Here is an 8,162-nt window from a genome sequence, read left to right on the forward strand (position 1 = left end):
CAGAATTGACTTTAATAGCGTAGTAGTACTTAAAAATAAAATAGCAGCCTCCCTCTAGTTTTCGTTTTTCTACAAAAAGGATTTAATCCCCTTGAATAAATAAATAAAACGGTTACAGCAGGCCATAGTGTCCAGTTAAAATAAATGATGGATAGTGGATTCGTTAAAACTTATTGGAAGGGATAAAGATTTATCCATTTAACCGATTGTCAGTGGTCGATCCGATTAGGCAAGAAACAGAGATTGATAATCGTAGAGACGGTTAAGCGCTATCGCAAATGGGTTTCCATGTAATAGGGGCAAAAAAAGTAGGGTCAATTCGTACGTTAGTACCAGGACTACAGTTTGAGTACGCTTTCACGCGTTTATCGATGCATTATATTTTTATTGCATGGCCAGCTTGCGTTATGGATACACTTTGGATTAGCTCGCTGTGTGTACCCAGCTGAGTTCTGAATAGCACGTTTTCGCTTGTTACTGGGCCTATCTAAACTCTTTAGAATCAATACAGCAGCTACTACTTTACTTCCCTACGAGATTATCGAATGTTTAGGAGTATATTTACTGGAAAGACGGAATCGTTGTCCAAATTTGGTGCAATATCGAATTCTTAATGAAAGAAAACTTTTTTATCTCAAAGAAAATAAGTAATTAATGCATTGATACCCAATGTCAACATTTTCCAAATTTAATATTGTAAATGACACTGCGAATTGTAATACTACAATAGTTAAATGACTTAATGTATCTGAATTCTCTGAAAGTCCGACATGCTATAATTTGTTTCCAAAGTTCAAATATCCGTATGAATGATGGTAATGCTTCAGTTACTATGGCATTTTTGAAAGCACGTCATGAAACATGAGTAATATACATTACGAGGTAAAAGTCTAGTGGTGTTTCCAAGTTTAGTCTTTATACAAATTTTTAATAAAATTTGTCTAAAAATTTGTCAACATAGCAAATTTTTCCTATGTAACATTATTCAGAATTTTGAAATAAAAAACCAAATGCTTTTGGAGATTATTCAAGTATGGGCTAGAACGTAAGAGTTATTATACATATAACGTCGAATGAATGAAACTAACTCGCGAGAAGCTAAGGAATATTTAATCAACACACTACCAATTGATACTCAATACAAAACAGAGCTACAAAATATTCAAACTCTTCCAAAAATTCCTTAGTTGTTCCTTAATCCAAAATCCAGGACTTTCGAGGTCCAGGGCTCATTCGATGCAATGGTCGGATACCCGAAACTTTTCAATACGAGCGACCCTAAAAATTGCATATCGTATCCCAAGTACGCTCATAGAATTCGCGATACACACTCGAGATTTCCAATCGATGCAACGTCAAGACGCACCACCCTATGCATCGAATCCCTTATTCAATTATGGGACCGTGGGTGCAATTTCTACAACTTGCTAGCGCGACTGTTTCGAAACTAGGCCACTTCCATTATGCATTCAGACGTTCATTTTTAACCGAACGGCTCCGCGAAAATTCTTTTCCGCGAATTTTCTCCCGTAAGCACCGTTTTCGCCCCGAACCGTATTCCGTTCCCGATTTTTAATCGTAAAACACGGGCCTGCCTCGGTATCTCGGGCAACAATGGAGCACCAGGAACACAGTCTGAATTATTCAGCGTGGCCTACGGCCCTGACTCCCGGGCTCTCAAACGGCCCTGGTCAACCCGTCGTCCGGTCGTTGGATAACATTTTACGCTCCGAAAGTGAGAGGTGGGCGAAACGATTCGCGAAAGCCAATGAGCGCCCCACGGCTCGTATTAATTTTCGCTGGCGCTTTAATTGGACGTTTGACACCCCTAATGTCCTGACACGCTTATGAAATTCGGTTCCAGTTACCATGATGCTCTACGCTCGGGAGCTCCATTTCGCACAGAGCAGTCGTGCTCGTCGCTAATCGCTAGAACCGGTACAATATTGCCTCGCTGATCTCGCTCACGATTCAATTTTAACTCCAACGTCCAAAAAAAATGCTAAGCTCCCAGAAAGTGACATTAGTTGGTTTTGTCATGTCCATTTTAACGTTTGTTTTATGTAAACTTTGATCATATATCGGAAAAATTCTATATTATTGTGGAGTTACTTAATAGTGGTTACATAAACGTAATCATAAATACATCAACAACCGTGTTGTACAATCGTGTCTGAAATACGTAAGGTTTACGATTGGTATTTATCTTTATATTTCCTTGTCTTCCTTTTTTTGAATTCAATCCTCGTATACTTTTTTCACATGGTTTAACCTTCCAACAAAAATTTTTTGTGTTTACAAGTAAGTTCACTTAAAGTGTTCATTACATTGTTTCATTTATTCTTCTCAAGCGAAATGAGTCTGGAGGTAATTTGTCTGTGAAGCAACGTCAAGGTTAACCAATAATAGAAAAAGGAAGAACGATAACTAACAATGAGTTGTGTTCACAAGCTCCGATACTTTTATCAGAAATATCAAATGGCTACTAATTGTCAAGCACGAGAAACGATCAGCGACAAATACGTCAAACAAAAGTGGTTCTAATACAGCCCCTTGTGGTACACCGCACGTGATCGAACAAAGGGATGAGAATTGACGGATAAAAGTGGAGTAGCGCATTCAATAACGTTTGAACGTCTCTTTCAAAAATGTCCCGTAGCAAGCCATTATTGGTTGAATATTTTATTAAACGAATAGTGCTCCATCCATCGAACGATACCGGACTTGCGGTGGTTTCGGATCGAATCGACTCTGCGAGATTACGTTTCCCGCGTGGATTGAAGCAAACACGAGTCGACGTTCAATCTCAACCGATTCGAACTTCGGGACTGGGCTTAGTAGTATCGATATAGATTTCCAGGAATATGAAGCACTCAAGATGATTGAAACGGATAACTTCGATTCTTTCAAGCTTTTAATGTATCAATTTTTATCTCTAACGATGCTCCAAGGTTATTTTTAAAACTTACTTGATTGTAAGAGGACTAACTCCTTCGAAGACCTGAATGTCAGGTGCGATTTTCAGGAATGTTTCTCTTAACTGATAATATTTTTTTAAGATCTTGTAAATATATTGTGCACGAAGAAATTGAAATAGGTAGAATAGGATCATTACACACTTTCATAGCGGGTTATTTATATATCAAAGAAAGACTATGTCAGAGCGAAATCTTGAAAATGCAATATTTTGAATAACAGTGGAAAGTATTAATTTCTTTCATTAAGTCGTTAATATGCCCCTGAGGTACAGATATGTATACAATTTATACATACAAATAAATGTATTGCATACATAAACACAAATTGTTGATTTTAAGGTATCATGAACTCTTGCGTCATCGTCAGGTAAAAAGAAGAGAAAAGATTACTTCTTCGCTACAGATAGATTCTAGAATAAAGCGAAAGACAAACGTGCATGTAATAAAGTGGATTGGAATGAAAATTAGAAGCACGTAAACAGCATAAAGCAAAGGAGTTTATATTATAGTAGGAGTATATATAGGAATTCATTCCAAGTGCAGTATACATAAAACATATAGACAATGAAAATGAAAAGAATGGAAGAGACATACTAGAAAGAAGATAAGCTCTTAGTAGTTTTATCAAGCAGTTTATGTGGCATCAAACACCAAGCCACGTCATAATTTCATTTTTAGCATAAAGGAAAATTGCAGTCGCCTCGATTGATCAGTACTTCGGCACACCAACCGATCAAAATACGCCGAACGCCTACGCCTTTTATCAACGGGCAAGCGCGACGTTCAGGATGTTCTAATCGACGACGAGGAATCGTGCAACTAAGCGAGAAATTATCATTTAAGGTACCCAATCGCGGCCAGTACGAGAGATATCACTGGTAACGCGATACGCGTTTCGTTACGTGAATGCCGTGTCGTGGGACGAGACTGCGTCCCGTGTGGGATGTGGGCAAAAGCGAAGAGCTTTGACGAGCAGAAGATTCGAAGTATCGTTCTTCGACATTTGCATCGGGGCCAGAAGCTTCGACACTAAAGTAACCGAAGATGGTACCTACGCACGAGATTGCAAAGCGACCGATGAAGAAACGAACGGACGAAAGGATCGAGATCCGACCTGGCTGATAAGCTAATGCCACGTCCGCAATAGCATTATAATACGGTGCACTCTTCGATGCATACGGTTCACCAGTCGCGCTTCGTTTGGACGCGATAAACGCGGCAGTTCGCGGGAGGACGAGACTCCTCTATGCGTGATTGGTCCGAAACGAGGTCTGGGAAGGGGTATTAAAAAGACTTTGGATCGATATCGAAGATCCTATCTGCGATGATTGCGCCTTGACTCGATTTGGATTCTTGTCGAATCTTCTGTGGCAGGATCTTCTCAGCACTGGGTATAGTTTGCGGAGGCAGAGCGTTTCTGCTCAGTCATGACACTGAACGATGCGCAAAATGTATTATACAGTCGCAACAATTTACATGTAGCATATACGGGAAATCTCTTCGAGATACGGTACGATCTAAAATACGTCTTATTTGATTTTGCTTATTGCTTTAGCAGGATTTCCTCAGATCTCGGTACAATTTGCAAGGCCTGATCGTTTCTGCGTGATTACGAAGCTGAACGATATGTAAAAGTTAGCATACAGTTGTTACGATCTATATACAGCATCTACGGGAAATTTTTTGAAGTTGCAGCAGGATACAAAAAATGTCTGATTCGATTTTACTCGTTATCTTGATTCTTCAATTCTCGGTACAAATAGTTTGCGAAGCCAATTCGTTCTTGCTTCGTCATGAAGCTGAACGGTATGGAAAATTTAATATAGAGCACCAGCAATCTAAATGGTCTATATTACTTCCGTTAGCAAAATTACTTTTATTAGCAATACAATCCAAAAAACGTCTTGTTTGATTGTAACCATTGGTTTAACAAAAACTTCTTAGATTAGATAGAACGCATAGCTTGCAAGACCAGAGCGTTTCTGCTTGATCACGAAGCTGAATGATGCGTAAAAGTTATTGTATATGTAATCGCAACAGGCTACAGTTATCATATGCAGGATATATTTTCGGTTTACAATGAAATGGAAACATAGAGCATGTGTGAAGTCAGGAAAACGAAATTCAATACATTAGAATTTCTCTCGTGAAGTGAACCTCGCTCGTTCTTGTGTATAGTAGAGAAAGTTCAAATAATAGTAAGAGCAATTGAGGAACGATCAAAATAATAGGAAATTGTAAGAGCAAATGAAAAACGAACGGAGCAGTTATTCATTTTTAACTCGACTATAACGTGGAGGTTCGTTTCAAGCCAATAATATTATAATAAAATTATAAGCTTGATTCAAATGATTTTTATTTCTATAGATGAATCATTTAATAAGCTCTTGTAAAATATTGGTCATGTTCACATGAAGCATGAGGAAACAAAATAACGTCTTTCTCATTTGCAGCATGTAAGAAGCGTTGAATGTTTAGTTCGACGAATTAGAACTTGTATACGGACTATTACTCCATGCTTTATATCTTTGTCATTAATCCGAGTTTTCTAATGCAGCTTTTTTATATTATTCTTGAGGCTTCAAACTATCGTTATATATGCAGTTTATATATTAGGGTGTCCTAAAGTAATGTCATTTCTTTTACATTAAATTCAAACGAATACGTTCTTAATAAGTCTCTAGGTATAGTAAATTATGTAATCACCCTCGTTATCAACAGCCTCTTGCCATCTAGTGTGCAAATTTTCGATGATAGATCGATGAACATCAATGAACTGATGAATGGTAATCAAATATGAGATTCGCAGGAACTACATTACTTTCCAGTCCACCTAATAATTAAATTTAATTCTTTGCTCAAATATTCAATCGAATATTAACTAAATGTACTATACATAGGCTTGAGTGATTGTAGGCTGGATTGAATAGTGATCCTCTACATATACCTACACCATAATGAGAAGTACAATAGTAATAATAATAATAATAATCTGGTAGTACTGTATGTAACTTTGTGAGACCGTAGGTGACTATTCCGACAACGATATGACATAAATATTAATGCTTTTTTAACTTCCATTTATATTCTGCAGCCACGCCATGCTTTCATTTTTAGTCTGCGACCGCGATCGAAATATCACACGCTGCTACTCGCTATCGAATGAGTAGCCGCTCTTTTATCGCATCTGTGTCTGTCCCGGACAATATACGATCTCGGGGCGTACGAAAATTCAGAAATCGCCCGGTAAATCCTGTCTATACTTAGGCAAACGAGGAACAAAGCGATACTGCGCCGCCTACGTAGCTGAACGTGGAGCGACCAAGACCGAAATGTGTATCATTGACTAACGACCGTCGATAGCCGCTATCGTCGCCAACTCGAAGGCGCTACCGAGACGGTCAGGAGCTCCGTTTCTGCATTGTCGGTAGCTCTCATAGAATCGCTATCGCGCCCTGAGAGATACATAATGCGTTTCAGTCTGGACACCGATCGTAGTTTCTCTCCAGAGACAGATTCCGCCAACAAAACGGGCTATTTTTTCGCTAACCACGCCTGCTGTATATCGGAACTTGGAGAACTGGAGGGACGCTAAAATTGTCGTCCATGTTTCATTGAATTCCTATCGGTGCGATGCAGCAGCGTTGAATCACGTGTGACGTAGGTATATGAAACTTAGGACATGTCCTCGTTGGCTGACAAGTTCGGGTTGATAGTAAGAAATTTCGATGTAATTCGGTTGATTTATTATAGAATTGTTTAACTCTTTATTATGCATCGATTGTATCTTTTATATGTATGTACTAAAGCTGCGCGTAAGTCCGCGTACTGTATTTAAGTGTTTGCAGAAGTAAAACAGCAATATGATGAAAATGGAAATTTTGATATTCCATTTCTTAGTCGACAGGAAATAAAAACTAATCAATCGATCGATACAATTTGTCTAGTGCATGACAATCCAAGTTCCAACTTTGATAATTGTTTGACATTTCAAATACATAAATATACCTAAGAGTTTACTTCAACCCATCCATCAGTGAAATTCGCAATTACTCAGTTGCAAACATGGTACATTCGTACTTGAGAAAACTTCGACGTCATGTATTTCCTTTTAAAAAAAAATTGAACGAGCATCGAACCAAACCCACAATCTCAGTGAGGTCCGGTTGCGCAGACATGACGCAACGTCGAAAGACATCCGCCCGACGGAAAAATCTGTTCGATCGGTCTCGACATCTAGGACACTTTCGTTTTCCCTGAAACAGCAACTCCGTGCGTACATACATCACCACCCCCTCTGCCTAAGATTGTAGGCGACCAAACCTCCAAACGTGGAAGTGGTCTCTAAACTCAACGCGTAAAAAGCTGGGCTGCTTTATATGGCCACCGAAATAATCGATTCGCGAAGTACATACGTTATCGAGCGATTTCTCCTCGCGTGTGTGCGACCTGGAACGAGCCTCCGAACGCAAAAACAATAGGGGGCTCGGCTTCTAGGAGAGACCTTTCGCGCCCGCGTTTACAACTATTCATTCCCCACGCAGCAACCCCGATCCTCTCTTCGTCCCCTCGCTTTTTCATCTCTTTCTATCGCCTTGCTACTCATTGTCTTTTGTGCCTTTTCTCGGTCACTCTCGCTCTCACAGCCTCCCTGGCTCGTACAGTCGGCGTTTCACATCTAACGTGTACGCGAACAATAATAAATGTTGCCTTGTATACACGGTAGGCTACGGTATACAGGTCCGCGGCGAATGGCTCGCTATCGGTATTCAGCTTCGGCTTTCTAATACGCGGGACAATGACTCGGCAAAGGCGCCGATCTTCGTGGCTACTAATTCGCCAGCCTCCGCTTGCTCCGACGTTCGATGTTTGCGTTGGAGACCTCACAGGGGGAAAGCACGAGATACGCCAAACTGTAACAGGGTGCTATTTCTCAAGACTAGCTGTGTATCTCTCCTGAACAAATAGACAGATTTACTTGAAATTAGAGACAGTAACATTTTGTAGACACATGGAAGATTATCTTTGATCATACAAAATAAGTGATATACAGGGTGTCTCATTATAATCTTTCCACGCGATTATCTCGCAAAATATTCATCATTCGAAATAAATGTTTAAACGAAACTGTTAGTTTATCTCAAGACGAATTCATTGACCTATATTATGTTGACCTTGAAATGT

Source organism: Hylaeus anthracinus, unplaced genomic scaffold, assembly GCF_026225885.1.
Source record: "Hylaeus anthracinus isolate JK02 unplaced genomic scaffold, UHH_iyHylAnth1.0_haploid 12001, whole genome shotgun sequence".
In the NCBI taxonomy this organism is placed as follows: domain Eukaryota; kingdom Metazoa; phylum Arthropoda; class Insecta; order Hymenoptera; family Colletidae; genus Hylaeus; species Hylaeus anthracinus.